Genomic DNA, 17,090 nt, shown 5'->3' on the forward strand with positions numbered 1-17,090 from the left:
TACAATAACGTGTCACATGTTGTATATGATTATCATTGTGGAATGTACAGTTACCCTGGCTGTAATAGGACAAATTCGGAAGTGACGTGATGCAAAATACATCATTTTCTATTGCAGACTGTCCATTGCGTATGAATATGCAATGTGTTTATAAGTTTGACAGGTGACAGGAATTGTTTTTTAAAAATGTCAATGGTGTAATGGTGCTTTCTTATATTATTGACACGTGTTTGAATGGTGTTCAGGTGTTCAGATTAAAGACATGGATCGTGCTAGTGTAATCTCTATACTTGGTCCCTTTTCAAAGATGAATAATTTATCGGTCAATATTACTTATGTTTGTGTTTGTAAGTAGTCATTTATAGCAAGAAACTCAACACATTCAGTCTTTTATGCAAATGAGGATTCTGGATACAATTAGGAATTCGCTGTTGTAATGAAAGCAACGAATGTGGTAATTTCTCATATTTTGACACTGCTACACATTCATAATCACTGTGTATTTCATGATTGTAATCGCATAATATGTGGCACGTCATTGTAAAAAAGAATAATCATGCTCTCAAATGATATCATATGGATACATGATGATGGAGCATTTTGACATTGAATACCCCTCAAACTTGAGTTGCAGAACTTTTTTGAGGGGTTTAGATGGAGTTAATAGTAAAAAGCATCTAATGTCTTTCATTCTTTTACGTCCTGGCAATTCCATGACATAGTAGACTTTTCTAAGTTGGAGTCCCATTTGTATCGATCCATAATTACAAAGTAATGTTGGAGCATTTATACAACCATTCGTATGAATAAGTTAACAGAGGAAATCATTCAGGAATTAAGAGGCACACTATATGCGGTCGGATGCAGGGGCCGCAGATGAAAGGAGGGGGGCGTCCAAAACCGTTTACAAAACATGAAAATTACCATCTGATTGTGATTATTTGCATGGTCATCCCCCCCCCTCCGCACACACACACACACACTTTCAGAAACGTTCCGCGGCTCCTAGGACGTTTATACTTTATGGCATTGCCCGGCCGCTTTATATCGTAAGTTTAGAGTATATGCAAATTCCTATCGTCTTCAGTACTAGATACTGGAAATATGATTTATCCAAACGACATACTGGATATTAATATAACATTGAAATCGTTTTAACTGACCACTCTACATCTAAACATTGGAATATTTTGATGGGTACAAGCTATATTTCTTTTGTTCCTCTTGTGAAAAGCGGTGCATCCTTTAGTAAATTGACAGTTAAGTGAATTTAGGGCGGTATATAATTAATCCTCTCGGTTAAATATTTCATTTGTAGCAACATTTTATTTGAACATGGATGTAATACATGCATTGCCATTTTCCGATCATATTTTTGTGTCATGGTATTTTAAATGTATTTTTGCATTGTGAATTTGACAAGTGTAATTTGCTACATCAATAAATATATTTGATATTATCAATGAAATCCGTTCGAGTCCTCTTTGTTCTCTTTGATTAATATACTATATCATGGGCCAAAGGCATATAACTCCAAAAGATTAAATTTCTATGCCGAGCTAAACTTCCCCCAATTTATATCTTACATATATCGATATATACCACGGTTTTTCCCCTTTCTAACGGCAGTGACAGTTTTACGATTGACTGATTGCGGTATGTTAAAGTAAAGACGCCAAACTGGAATGTTTTCTCTACCGGTGCCCTGGGGACAAATTATCACGGGTCTTCAAGCCAGTTTAACCATTGTATGATATTCCCACAAGACGGTTGCTACGGTAACAAAATGAAGTTGAAATAATATTGCTGTTACAAGACTGACTGTTTGGAAAAACAGGTACGTGTGCCGAATGGTTAAAGAGATTACTTGCGATAATAACGAAGATATTGAGAAGGGAAGGGTTTTGCTCCATCGTAGGATACAGACCCTGAAAGTCAGACAAAAGAAGATGATAGATGTTATGAAAGGTGATCATTCAATGTTAATTGGACCTCGAAGCAGACAAGGGAGCGCCCGGGCGGCCCAACAGGGGACGTGACAAGGGCGACACATCCCCCAAAAAATCTCAGTCATGATTTTTCCAGTAGTGAAAAAAAAGAGAAAAACTCTTCGCGAAAAAAAAGACAAAAAGGGATTGAAAACATTTTATTATCCATGTTATCCAATTAAAAAAAAATCATCCTTAGGTTGTATTTGTACCCACCCCCCGCCCTTATCTAATCAATGTACTTGCACCACCCTGTTGCCGACATAATAATTGCAACAATGATTTTATTTGAATTGAGATTGGTTATTTTGATAAACTGATTAGAGCAATGCATTTCCTGAGGATGGATGTCACATCCCACGCAAAATATTGATATATTAACAGTAAGAGAAATATACAAAACATGGAATCATATTTAAAGAAGTCTAACTAGTGCACATAAAAATCACACAAAAGCTTTTTTTAATTCAAATGAATTTCCTCTGTTTTTCGAGTCCTAATGGTTCGCCCTATAGAGACATTTATAAGAAAATCTCTCTCGTATTACTCGATCAATGTCATGTTTTTCATTATTAAGGACAGTTTAAAATCCTGTCACACAGCGTAGCATGTGCCGTCTCTCTCATATCAAACATGTCACTGTGATTAAATACTATGCCTTAAGAAGATATATGATGTGATGAATATCTCATTTACCATACCTTCAAGGCAATGGGACGTCATGCCATGTAATTTGAGAAAACTCGAAGCTGCGAGATTAAAGGGGCTGAAAAGGGACTTCACGTTGAACTGGAAAGTTTCTGGGAATGTTTAATTCATTCGCGCATACGCCTACAGGTAATGTAGGATTATAAAATGCATTTTATTTTTCCGGTCCGCATTCAAGGCATGTTTGTGTCGCCCAGCTCGTTCTCTTTGCTATTCTGGCTGAAATGGCGTTGCAACGTGCATGAGTCGGTTAATAATTGTCAGGCTTAATTTGAATTGTTCTCAAATGATCAGTTATAAAAGTTCATATATGCGAATTCATATTGGTAATCTATGCATATATCAAAAACAAAGTCGGTCCCAAAGCAAAGCCGTGTGGTGCACCATTGCAGGGGGCAAAGAGACTAGTTCGTAGTTCCATTCTGAGCATGAGCAAAACAAGGTCATTTGAACTCAAATGGCATGGTGGCTTAATGTTCATTGGAATAAGCAATACTAATCATTGATATGTTATTTTGAATTGTGCTTTTGCTGGAAATCAACAATGCGTCCACTAAATATGTATCTAATAGGTGGTTAAGTACAATGTCATAGCAATAAGCTATTGCATTCAAGGTAGAAATGCAACAAATACCTTCATAAGTGTTCGTTGATGTGTTATTCCCGTTACCTCGTTCTGAATCCTGCTATATCAGGCATGCTTACGTTATATATCTTGCTTTGAAATTTACCTATCCTACTAAAAAAAAGGGAATGGTGAACACAGTTGGCCATGAGGGAACTCCGAATTTTTCTTTTGCACTCGGGGTCCGTGGTTGCACAGATAACTCCTGAACCAGGCAATGCCGTAGGGTTAGTTTGCATAAGTCTGCATAAAAAAGGAGTAGGTTAGAATCTTCCCATTCGGTAAAATAAAAGTTTAATCAAACTGGCCATTCCTGTCCAACTGAAAATTTCATCTTGCAAGCGCCAAATTATCAATTACCTCGAAATCCATACGAAGTCATAAAAACTTATTCATCGGCCCAAATTAGCACGTTTCTCACGTAAATTATTTAATTCAGATAATAATTGCAATCTATTACTCTTGTTTTACTCAGCTGCTGTCTATTGCATCGATCCGTACCTGATTTGTACCTCCTTGATCAGTATTGAACAAAACATGTCACGATTTTCTTTCATGAGGCCGCCATCGATTTCAAGCTTTTACGGTGGTCTCCTATACTACCTTTTAATTTAAAGAAGTCCATCCGTGCTTTGTGCTCTGAAAAGAAAACTGACTCACACGCACGTGCATGTGTGGGTTGAGGGCGTGTGCGTGTATGAAGGTGCAGTGGTGGCCGAGTGGTTTAAGACTCCTGACGATACCACTGACATGACTGATCTCCAGTGCTGGGCAATGATGGGTAGACCCCGGGGGCCACTTCCATTGACGAGTGGATACCATTCGCGACCATGGGGTCTCGAAAGGCACCCTAAACACGTATTTTTCCATATTCTGAAAATGAAACCCTACCCTTATCAATTAATGGAAGCAAAACGATACTCTTGCCAAGTATTCACTGAATTGAACCCCTTAACAATTAGTACAGCAATATTTTAATTGTTATGTCACGGACGTCGGTCGTCGTTTACCTTTACCTACATCGTTGGGTTTAGTACAACCCCACCTCGCGCAAATCGTACACCAAACCCGGGGCTCTAAACACGTAGTGCTGACTCTTTGTGCAAAAAGTCCATCCTTTATACAGTGCGTTAATAAAAAAAAAACACTTAGAAAAAATCCTGTAAAATTATGTATTTGTAATATCCTTAATATTTTTCCACATTTTAACATTGGTTCGAATCCATTTAAGCAAATGACGATATAACTGTCGAAAAATATTTCCGCTTGAGTGAACACCACTTACTTTTTAAAGGTTGGTAAAAATGATTTGCGCGGAACCTTGAAATAGTTATGCGAATAAAAGTAGACCTTAATCATGAAAAACACACGGAATTTAGCTAGTAAACTTGATTTGAAGATATCTTTTACCTTTTCTAACTTGTCTCCTTGCCCAAAACACTTCGAAGAGTGCATTGCGGCCCACCCTACTCCCCCACACACCGAGGCCATTGTGACGATATTTGCTTTACACTCAGCTATGTTTTACATGAAATGGCTTAGGCTTGATTTTCATGTTGTTCATCATTGCCAAGCTTGGAAAAAGTGTGGAGAAACAAGTATAAAATGAAAAATGAAATGTAAGCCCACTTTAAATGATAAAAACTTAGTGAAAAAATGCTGGAGATGTCTGATATAAAATTTTGTTCAGACTTATTTATGTCCTCAGATCCAGCTGGCTCAAAAAGGGTAAAGGTCTTGCTTACTATTCAGTTTGGGTGGCAAAATTGTTACAAAATGCTTGAATGTATCCGTTTTATTTCAATTGAATAAAAGTGCAAGGGAAATGTATGAGAAATGTTTCGCAGGGCAAGTTTGATTTCGCCTTTTCCCCTTGACACAGTGTGAAAACGAGCATTCCTGCGCAGACAGATTTCTACCAGCTTTACAAAATTGGACAGTGCTCGCTCAAGTGCAACATTCTTTAAATTTTTTTACTTTCATCGGATAGATGAGACCCAAACCCAAGATAATGTGTGAAAACATTGCCCACATGTTGTATATTTTTAAATTCCCAGTGCTTTTTCAAAGTGTAAACTTTTTTGATACGCACTGTATAACAATTCAGTCTTAATTCTTTATACCATCGCTAATTTGACCCTAAACACGTAGCTTCCTAGCGAAAGTATCCTTCCGAGCGAAAGTGGATACCCTTGCTTTCATTATTAAAGTGTTTTGACACCCTTATTACGTTACGTACGTAAAGTGCCCTATCTTGAAAAAGACATCCTTTTACGTGTTTTGGGGGGTCGTGCATGGTATCCACTCGTCAATGTAAGTACCCCCCCCCCCCTGAGGGGGTAGCACATAGCAGTCTGGGGTTCGATACCCGGCCACCGCTCCGATGACCTTCAGAAAACCTATTAATGATCTGTACAGCTCTTTTATCCAACATTCAATGTTATATTAGCATTCTTTGTTATAATGTATGCGCTTAATAAAAAAAAGTGTTTATCTGTCAGGGTAGTTTTTTTTTTACAGAATCGTGAAATCATATACTTAAATTAGCGAAATTCCATGATTTTTTTTTCTTGAATGCCTCGGGTTACTTCATCGGTATAGTGCATGCTGCATCGTCATGACCGTCGAACTGTAGTTCGATGGAATGACGAACTTTCACTCAAATACGTGGTCCGATTACTCGGTCGGTTAAGATTTCATGTTTACCGAAACATGTCATTATGCAGCAAGGAACGGTGTTGATTAGAAAGAGGAGACTGGGTGAGCGCCTGGGAAAGAACAAACAGGAATGAAAGATCTGTCTTTTGTATAGGATGTGTATGTAGTGTCAAGTGTCTCTGTATGGTGAACCGTGCTCCCAACCGCTATAAAAGGTTGGAATTCCTTTCCAGCATAGAATTCAACAAAATATATTCATTGTTTTTTTTCCTATTTACTGGGTAATACAATATGACAATAATTCTCTTTTGTGAAAATTTCAAGATGACAAGAACATTGCCAATTCACTATTTTTAACAATGGTCTATGGGAACACCAAAATTCATTAACTAGACGCTTCTGGTAATAAAATCAAACTCCGTAATGTACTCCAATGGCGCACAGCACAGGGACCCTTATTTCCCATTTCCCACACGTACACTGAAATCTCGATGCACGTTCATAGATTTCATTGAAACAATCACTAAGATGATTGCAGAATTAATGCACAGATTCTGAAAGAAAAGCGGTGAAAAAAAAAATCCTCCATCACTGCTGCATTTATCTTTATATTTTGTAAGAAAATCTCATACAAAAGTGATAAGTTCTGATCGGGAGCAAGATCCTATTTGCGTACCAATCGTGGGTATTGAATTCGAACTCTCAATATTGATCATATTGTTATGTTGCTCTTATATTTTGCAAATTATGCTACCTCCAATTTTATTTAATTCTATTTTCATGGAATATATAATATATATTAGACGGAAGTGTTTAAACACTATCTGAACATGTTATATTTTTTAAATTGCTTACATGTTTAAGGCTTAAATTCAGGTTTATTAAAGTTAGGGTTATTTTGCTTCCCTTAATAATAATAATTGGCATTTATATAGCGCTTTATCAATCTACGACTGTTCAAAGCGCTTCACAATTATTATTACCTGGTCACTGGATTCATAGCATTCCAAGCAGCCTGTTAGGCGCAAACTTGCTAAACCAACCACAATGACGGTTGTTTCCTACCGGTACCCAATTAGCACCTGGGTGAGAGTGGCAAAGTGTGGATTGACGCCTTGCCAAAGGGCGCTAGGCCATGGTGGGATTCGAACACACGACCCCCTGATTACAAGGCGAGAGTCAGAACCGCTACACCACGGCGCTTCCACCCCCTTACCCCCATTTTTGCCATCACTCCTGAGTTATCTTCTTTTAAATTATTTTTGTTATGTTTTTTTTTCTCCCCCAGCGAAGGGGTAAACAGCGAGCGCACGAATTCCCCGAGTCACAATCCTGGAAGTAGACTATCTGTAATCGTCATGAGAAGTCAGTCGTTTGACGATAATTGCGATTTGCAATTGATATCATTGCCAGTAGCATCCAGATACTTCTATATTTGGGTTCACTGCCATTAAGGAATACACTTGCTTCTATTTCTCTATTTCTCCCCCTCCCTCTTTCCCTTTCTCTCTCTCCACTCTGTCTGTCTCTTTCTTTATCCCTCTTTCGTCCCATTTCTTGATTAAATGGGACAATCATTGGTTTGTAATCGATATTCTATCCTTTCCAATATCCGGGGAAATAAACAATTTGATCTATAGCACAGTTTCATCGTCCTTCGCCCTCCCAAGCACGCTACTTCAAATATTGCATGTTTTACTGGGATTTTTTCCGAAGGAGTAAAAGTATATGGGAAAATGATAGTCATTTGTTAGATCAAAACGAAGAAGTAAAGGGAGAAAATGAAACGAAAGAGAGACAAAATTTAATCCAGTCCGGAATTTAAAAAAAAGATCGACCTAAATTTAGGTGATACAAGAGCGCTGCATATGGGATATTGGCGGTCTTTATTTCAAAAAGTGAAAGGGGAGGGAAAGTAGTAAAGAAGAATCTCAAAACGAAAGGTCCAGGTTGTCTAACTCATTATAAACCCCATTAAACGCTGAATGAAAATCAACAGTTCAGCTTTAAACAGAGGGCAAATTCCAGCAGGGATTGCTAAACTATGGGGACACAACCCTAAATTGGAAAAAAAATTGTAAATTCTCATTTTTTGGCTTATGTCATTACCTGATTGTAAACTTGTGCACAAAATCGTGCATTTTTCTAATTATAAAAAAATATATTCTGTATGAAAAGGACCCACGTTGTCCTACCAAAATGACATCGGTAGATAAATCTATATCACTGCTCATATGACGAACAAACCAGCGAAATTAAGTGGCAAAATTAATGAACAATATTGACAGAAACAAAGCAATAGAATTTTTAATTGTTCAAATTACTGGTTTGAGTTATGTCCGACTGGATCCGCCACTGCAAACTTCACAATGGTACCACATTATTGTTTCATCTAAAAGGAAGATTTTTTTTATTATTTTGAATGAGAGCCGAAGTGCTTGTTTTTTTTTTCTTTCTTTTTTGGGGGGGGGGTTCTCGCCTGCAACGCAGAGCGAGACTATAGGCGCCGCTTTTCGGATGGCAGCGGAGGAGGCGTCGTCAACATTAAATCTTAACCTAAGGTTAAGTTTTTAAAATGACGTCATAACTTAGAAAGAATACAGTTCATGAAACTTGGACATTAGAGTAATCAAATATTATTCAACATCCTGCCTTGGTTTCAGGTCACATGACAATGTCAACGGTCATTTAGGGTCAATGAACTTTGGGCATGTTGGGGATATTTGTTGAATTACCACTGATCGTAACTTTGATAGTTTATGGATCTAGTCCATAAAACTTGGACATAAGAGTAATCAAATACCACTAAACATCCTGTGCGAGTTTTAGGTCACGTGACCAAGGTAAAGGTCATTCAAGGTCGGTGAACTTTAGCCACATTTGGGGTAATTGTTGAATTACCATCATAGCTTTGAAAGTTTATGGATATAGTAAATGACATTTGGACATAGGGGTAATCCAGTATAATTGCTCATCTTTGCTTAAGTCGTAGGTCACTTGATCAAGGTCAAATGTCATTTAGGATCAATGAACGTAGTAGTATATTATTATATGAATGGTGTATTTAGTGGATAATTATTTAATAGTCATTTTCAAAGTCAGCACTGCTGCTAAATTGAATCTCTTAATACAGGCGAGACTGCCAGAGGCACTCCACTTGTTTCTTCTTATTTTTCTCGAAATTTGATAATGATTAGTGAATGTTATAAAGGAAAAGAGTCTTGTTGTGTAATTGTTTATTTGCCGATTCTCACGTTTTCAGAGAGAGTATGTGGAGATATGAGAGTTGTGGTTGTGGTGGGCGCGGAAGTGGTGGGGAGCTGGAGGGGAAGGATACAGTTTGTGCTGACATGTGTTGATGCCCTTGTCTTTTGTCTTTTTCTTATTTTTCTCCATTTCATTTATTTTTTTTAAAGAGGACTAGGAAAGAACAATTATGACCATCTCTATCTGTGTATGTATATAAATGTATATTTCTTTGAAGTCATGGATAGGCCGACCTTAATATGTCTAAACTGAGACTCTCTCAGATTTTTTTTACAAGGCTCATGCCTTCATCCATGTTCATGGTATCCCATTCAATATCAAGAAGATTACAAAATACATAAACACACGCAAATTCATGCATGGTTGATTAGATATTGCGTTATCGTAACCGCCATCGACATAGACAGAAAGGTTACAAAGTGTTAAATCTTATTGTAGGTCTATGGTTAAATGAACTTGTAAATAAAATAGAGGCCTATTTACCAACAATCTCTTCGATAATACAGTGCGTATAAAAAAAACGGGACAGATTTGAAAAGTCTATAACATTTTTGTTTCAAATTATGATCTCTATATTTTGGTGTCAGTAGGTGCTCTGAATTCTTATCCTTCAAATGCCATTAAAATTTCGTTCATGCTTGAGCGAACACAGAATGTTTTGTATGCATGGGGTTCAAGGAGGCTTGCGCCAAAATGGCATAAAGTGATAAATATGATGGTCGGACTTCTTGCTAATCAGCAGACTTCCTCTTAACCTTTTCATTATCTTTGCCATAATTTTGAAATGCGGTCAAAATTCATTTACAAATCTACTTATTTGCTTTAATATTTCTGTTGTTGTTCCTTTTTAATATGTTCTCTTTTAGCTTTGAATATTCCTTCTTTATAGGAAAGAACATTTTTTTTTAAACCGGAGTATGGGAGAGCGTTTTTTTTTCAAATCCTTTCATTGTTTTCTACAAAGGTTATGGTGCCTTTGAACAGTGGCATACTGATGGGTGGGGGCTAGGGGTGCTCCCCCCAAAAATAATAATAATAATAAAAAAAAAATCATGACCAAGAAAAAAAAATTGGATAGGAAAATAAGAGAAAACATGAAAAGTGAAATATGATATCATTTTCTGAATATTATGTCAAAATCACAAAATTTGATATTTTAATAAGAAAGTGGAAATTTTTTCTTGCTCGCTTCACAACTGTTTGATACATTTTACCCGATCTGCCATGTCTTGCTCCTTCAAAATTGACACAATACACCATTGCCATTGAAAGACATGAATCCTTTCCTGTTTGTTCTGTGAAGCACATAAATAAAGTTGGTGAAGGATTCAATAACCCCTTGAAAATAGGATTCATGTCTTTTATATATAGGTACCATAACATAATTCGTTTCACATAATAAATGGATTTGAATAATTACAAATTCTCCCAATTAATAATGAAAATCTTCTTACTGGGGTTGACAAAAAGTCTTCTTTTCTTACTTATGAAGGAAAATTCAAAGGTAAAAGAAGTTTGAATGAAAAACAAAATAATTCAGGTAAATAAATAATTTTTTAAATGAAATTTGACAGCATAATTCGAAAATTACGGCAAAGATAATGAAAAGATTAAGAGGAAGTCTGCTGATTAGCCAAAAGTCTAATCATCAAATTTCTCATTTCTGCCATTTTGGCGCAAGCCTCTTTTGGAACCCCCGACAAAAATGTCCCATGTTCGCTCAAGCATGAACAAAATTTATTTTTAAAGATGGCATTTCAAAGATAAGATCTCAGAGCATCTATTAACATCAAAATATAGATATAATATTTTGAAACAAATTGTTTATAGACTTTTCAAAACTGTCCCGTTTTTTTTTATACGCACTGTAGTTTAGGTCTTATGCGATATTTGTTTCTCGGACGATCTTTTGTGAGCTTTGATGACATAAAATCACAAATAGGCCTACTTCAAGCACGAGACATTGCAGTTAAAGTTATATTTTGAAGACGCAGTTATTATCAACGCGCTAACGAAGGACTTGCACATGGCGTGTTATGCGACGTCCAATAACGTCTTTTTAGCGTGTTTGATAGGGCGTGTGGATGGCATATCGGAAAGATCCTGATATAACTAAATGTAATATTATTGCTAGTGATTCACATAATGTGTTCTCAGTCGTTTTAAGGACGAAGATTGGCACCTCTCAAAAATGAAAGTGACAGTTATGATTATGAAAGTGAAAGGAACAAAATCAAAGTGTTATGCTGAAAGGAGCAAAATGAGGATGACATTCACTGGTAAGCATGGTATGAGAGATGATATGAGAATAGAAATGTGAAGAACGTATGAAAAAAAAGAGCAAGTCGAAAAGGGCAAATGACCACAGGTACAGATAGTGACGGGGGAGGGACATGGTCATTGAAAAAAAAATTGCATACGGTGCCATATCTGCAATATTATATTTATAAAAATGCGGAAGCATATAGCCTTAAGAGCATTATTCAAATGATTCGAAAATTCATGGTAATACACAGTGTTGATGGCGGAGGGGGAGTTTTCCTTCTTAAAACGATACTAATGTCAATTGTTAATGAAATTGAAATCTTATTTTCTTGAAAAGTGTGTGCTGCGAAGTTAAAAAGCTTTGTGAAAGACTCCTAAATGCAAAACCGTATACGGCTCTCTATAGAGAGCACTCGTTCTTTACACGACTTCATGCTAGCTCTATCGCACTATAAGAAGGGTGTAAATCATTGATTTTGTTTTCGATTACTTCACAATGAAGATAACCAGCGCTTCCAAGATTTCAGTCCTCAGGCTGCTTCAACCAAGTAAACACACCTTTTTCCTCACTATACTCTGGTTGGTTCAATCACCAGGAACTATACGCCATTATGGACCGGATGGTGGAGAGATAAAGACTACCCGCTGTTTCCATGGCAACCATGCAAGGATGAAGAAAGGGAGAGAGAGAGACGGGAGCGGCATCCTCAAGCAGACTCTCATTCATTATATGAATTCAATCGGCAAGAGAGGAGGCCCATACAGTGGACGGAGGGCGGCGGTTATGTGGCTTTTTTTGCAAGACGAAAAGTGAAGCAGAGCGCTGATCACAATCGTAAGTTCTTTACACTCCATTCAGAGAACATTGCCACCTTTAATTCTTATGTCATGGGAATTAATTTCATCTGAATGCTTCTCAGATCGGTGGATGGGGACGTGCCACACGGTTACTCAGTGTCGGATGTAGTCACATCCATTAATAAACCGACCTCAAACCGATCAAAGCCATTACGTTATTACCCGGTGACAGACTCCATGATTTTACTCTTGAGATGGGCGATCCAATCTTACATTATTTTTACAGAAAAATATACAAATTCACTCATTGTAATTCAATTGTTTTAGCATATCACAGTATGTTGAGACACCCCGGCCCAATCGCATCCATCCATTTCTTTCTGTAATAACACACTTCCATCAATATCTATTATCGTATTCGGGCATCGTGGCATTACAAGATTTTTTGGTCGATCGATGACCAATTTGCAGGGCCCTGTTGCAAATCAGCGACCAGTTAAAGAGGTTACCCTGAGTATAAATAAGAGTGATTATTATTACTTGAAACATTTGAATGATTGTACTCTGTCATTGGGTCAAAGGGAATATGTGTCCGAATGATATAATGGACAATATTGTTTTGTCATCACTCACTGGTCTGGCTGGTTTCCTATGGGGCTGGTGCCCTTCTTTTGCAAGAGTTCCTTTGAGTTGCCCCTTAAATTGTCTGTGAACGGAGCAGCAAGAAAGAGGGCACCAACCCCCAACAGGATTTAGCTGGGGATCCCGGTGGGTGATGCAAAACTGTTCTTAGAATTATGTACTCGGTTGTCTTTGTTAAGATCTCTCTTTTTTTGTAATTCGTTTCCACTTATATTTGTTGTTGTTTGTATATCCAAAGGAACTGTTGCTGGGCTAGCGCCATGAGCGTCTCTGGACGGTGTGTGTACTCAAGAAGATAATACAATTATTATTATCATTAATATCAAGAATGCTGATTCTAACGAGTAAATTTGTTCATTTTGAGACATTTGTGGACATGATTTATTCATTTTTCACAAGGCACATTACTTTGATCGTTGTGAAAATTTTTAAGAGTGTACACATTGATCAAAATTTTAGGGTGTAAAATTATACGGGAAGAAAGAGAAGTTATATATCTGAATAAAAAAAATTTTCAAACTTCAAATTCTTTTTTTACAGAATCGGGTAAAGTAAATCACACAGAACAATTTGAATTAAGATTATAATACCCTTTATTTTCATGATTATAGTCAGGAGAAGCGCTACAGAGGTTAAAAAGAGAGACACGGGGCGTAACTCCATCTTTACCATGATATTTAATCTAAATTTAAAGAAATGACGTTGGATTTAAAGGTCAAGTCCACCTCAGAAAAATGTTGATTTGGATCAATAGAGAAAAATCAGACAAGCACAATGCTGAAAATTTCATCAAAATTGGATGTAAAATAAGAAAGTTATGACATTTCAAAGTTTCGCTTATTTTCAACAAAATAGTTATATGAACGAGCCAGTTACATCCAAATGAGAGAGTCGATGATGTCACTCACTCACTATTTCTTTTGTTTTTTATTGTTTGAATTATACAATATTTCAATTTTTACGAATTTGACGATTAGGACCTCCTTGCCTGAAGCACAAAATGTTAAAATAATGGAATTCCATGTGTTCAGGGAGGAATGAAACTTCATTTCACATGACAATGACGAGAAAATAAAAATATTTCATATTTCATATAATAAATTACAAAAGAAATAGTGAGTGAGTGATGTCATCATCTCTCTCATTTGGATGTAACTGGCTCGTTCATATAACTATTTTGTTGAAAATAAGCGAAACTTTAAAATGCCATAACTTTCTTATTTTACATCTGATTTCGATGAAATTTTCAGTGTTATGCTTGTTGAATTTTTCTCTTTTTATTTTTTATAGTTTTTGTTGGGGTGGACTTGTCCTTTAAAGTTCCCCAGCCCCCTTCAAAAGACCTTGATATCTCCCTTCGTGTTAACTTTACGACGAAGACCGTCATTTCGATCACTGTGTCACAAAACGGAGTTCCAAAGTAACATCCACCCAACCCATATATTATAACTGATTACTCCATATCCTATAAAGCATGTGTGTATGTGGATGATGGTGGGTGTGTGAGAGGGAGAGTGGATAGGGGTGTGTAGGTGTGTTGGGGTGGGGGGGTAGATGAAAATAAATAATCAAGCTGATTAGCTTCATTCCTTTATACCATGCTTCATTATTGCAAGATCCACCGCAGGTTCATTATTGTGCACCACATCTGATTTTGTAAAGCAAAAAAAAAGACTTTTTGTTTGTATATTGTATGCTTCTTATAGCGGTTTAAATTGGAATCATTATGGGTCTAGCGATTTCATTTTATCTCAATGCAAATAGATGCTTTCTTTGAAAAACGAAAATTCTTCAAATCAATACAGTTACAGAGAAAAAAAACCGCGGAAAATAATCACAGTATATCTTAGCCATCAGAAATAAAAATGGTTTTCTAGATAAAGTGGTTTTGCGTCATCAGATCGCTTGATTTATTTCATTTTAAAACACCCAATAATCCCCATGACAACAGATGATTAAAGCGTGTGTAATGCTCTCATGCTTTTTATCATGTTTACTGAAACATTTTTTTGAAAGCTTGCGGAGTGGAATAACAGTGCTATTGCCGAATCATCTGGCAGTATGTCCTTAAAATAAGGGCAAGGTTTTGGGTATATTTATATCATCATTGTTTGATGAAACGATCTTCTTACTACTTCAAAATATGGCACGCAAAGTGCTTTTTATGAGCATTACAGTTATTTCATAATTCTTGCCAAAATGGGTGTTTCAAAAAGTTGTTTGTACGTTACGAGCGACTTTATGAACGGCTTGTGATCCTTTCTTATGGTAAATGACATGAATCTTGATTGATTTAGCACCTAAGAAAGGATCACCAGTCGTTCGTAAAGGCTCTCGTAACTTACGAACGGCTTGATGAATACACAGCTAGTATTCCTCACCAGTAAAAAAAAAGTATTCACCGATGAAACTCAATATTGTAAAACAAATATCAGACCACATTTCTATGGACTGTGTCCAAAGATTTAACATAATTCAATTTGAAACATGAAACGCAATCATTCTGAATCTAATGTGTTTAATGAACACAGTCATGATGATTTTATTAACTAAATATTGTTTAGTGGTTTAATATCTACCGTAGATGGGATGTTAGATCGATTTGTAAAGTGGGACAATCGAAAATGATTTAGCTCAACGAAGAGCGTAAAGATATGAATGGTGTAGAGATTGTTTGGGGGCGGGTGTCTCCGGAAGAGGGATTTTAACCTTCATAATTTTCTCATTAGCGAAATACACTCAGCATTTCATCCGGAAATCATTTTATGTGGTTTCCTAATTTGTTTATTTGTATTTTTATCGGTCTAGAAAGACACCTTTATTTCATAGTTCTTTTTTCTCTCTTTCTCTCTCTCACGCACACACACTTACAATATCTCTCACCATGGCAACGCTTTGTGATTCTCTTTTCCCCGCATTTCTAACCACTATAAGACTTTGAATTGTAAGGCGCCATGAAATAGGTCGATGTGAGCAATTTTATCTCCATCGAAGGACATGCATGCTTTTCAAGCTTTTAGAATACTGTAATTCATTCGTCGTGTTGATATTTTTTTGGTAAAATAAAACTATTACCGTTTGCTAGCATGCTTTTATGAAAAGCTGATCGGGTAAACTAACATTAAATATGAGATGTAGCTGCTTTGATCTTCTGTGCTCGCCTCTTCTTTTCTTGCATCATTTATTAGATAGTCCTGGCTTTTTTCAACTCCCTACTTCCATACCATTGTATACAGTGCATCCAAGAAAAAGGGTAAATTGGGATCCGCCGGGGGGGGGTCGCCTAGCATAGACCAGCGATAATATGGTATTTCATTTACATCAGCATAAACTTCATACTTTCTTCTTGTTTCTATTTTTATACAATATCCAATATGAAAATGAAATTCTACATACAGATTAGCAAAAAGGGTTTACAAAATCAATATCCCAATCAAGTTAAGCAGAAACCTTGTCATACTTTGTTAAGATTATATACAAGTATGATGATCATTTATACGAAGGAACGGCTCATTAACATTTCCTGGGTGTGATCTTTCATTCCATCTATAAAGATTCATACGTGCGCTTCTGCGCAATTAGTTTCTCAGGGGGGGGCGGAGGGTCACAAAGATTTACGTATGACTAAGCACGCAAATTAGACATTTAAGTGCGATTCTAAGTCAAACTTAAATCTTTGTGTAACACCCCCAGATCTTCTTTTTACTGTTTGCAACCTTAAAAATGCGAATGATTGATTCACTTTGAGGTTTATTCCCGCTATCAAATCTTATTGTCTTATTATCCTAAAACACATCCGATTATTATCTATCTCTTGAAACCATGGCGTGTTTCTTAAAGCTGTTCGTAAGTTACACATAACTTTACGCATGACTGGTGATCATTTCTTGTGGTTCATGATATATCCCTATGAAGCTGACTTACCACGTAAGAACCGGTTCCAGTCGAGCGAAAAAGAAAGCGGAAAAGCAGGCCTGATATTCTGTTCTATTATCATTATTATTTCTGGGACACCCTGTATCATCGTTCTTCTTAGTGTACTCAGAGCCACAAACTATGTACCTGAGGGATGAGTTGATATCAACCAGTATAGGCCAATGATTTAGGTAAACACTTAACGATTACTCTATCAATCTCAT

The 17,090-nt window shown here is 36.6% G+C and overlaps 1 protein-coding gene across 1 annotated transcript in view; it reads left to right on the plus strand.

Moving 5' to 3' along the window:
• Positions 1–12,058: 12,058 nt before the first annotated feature.
• The window catches only part of LOC121421859, a 28,004-nt gene continuing 22,972 nt past the window's right edge, over positions 12,059–17,090 (plus strand). Inside the window, exon 1 of the mRNA XM_041616662.1 lies at positions 12,059–12,346. The gene's annotated coding sequence lies outside the window, so the exon portion shown is untranslated. The remainder of the gene's footprint in view (positions 12,347–17,090) is intronic.

Source organism: Lytechinus variegatus, chromosome 1 (genome assembly GCF_018143015.1).
Source record: "Lytechinus variegatus isolate NC3 chromosome 1, Lvar_3.0, whole genome shotgun sequence".
Lineage (NCBI taxonomy): Eukaryota > Metazoa > Echinodermata > Echinoidea > Temnopleuroida > Toxopneustidae > Lytechinus > Lytechinus variegatus.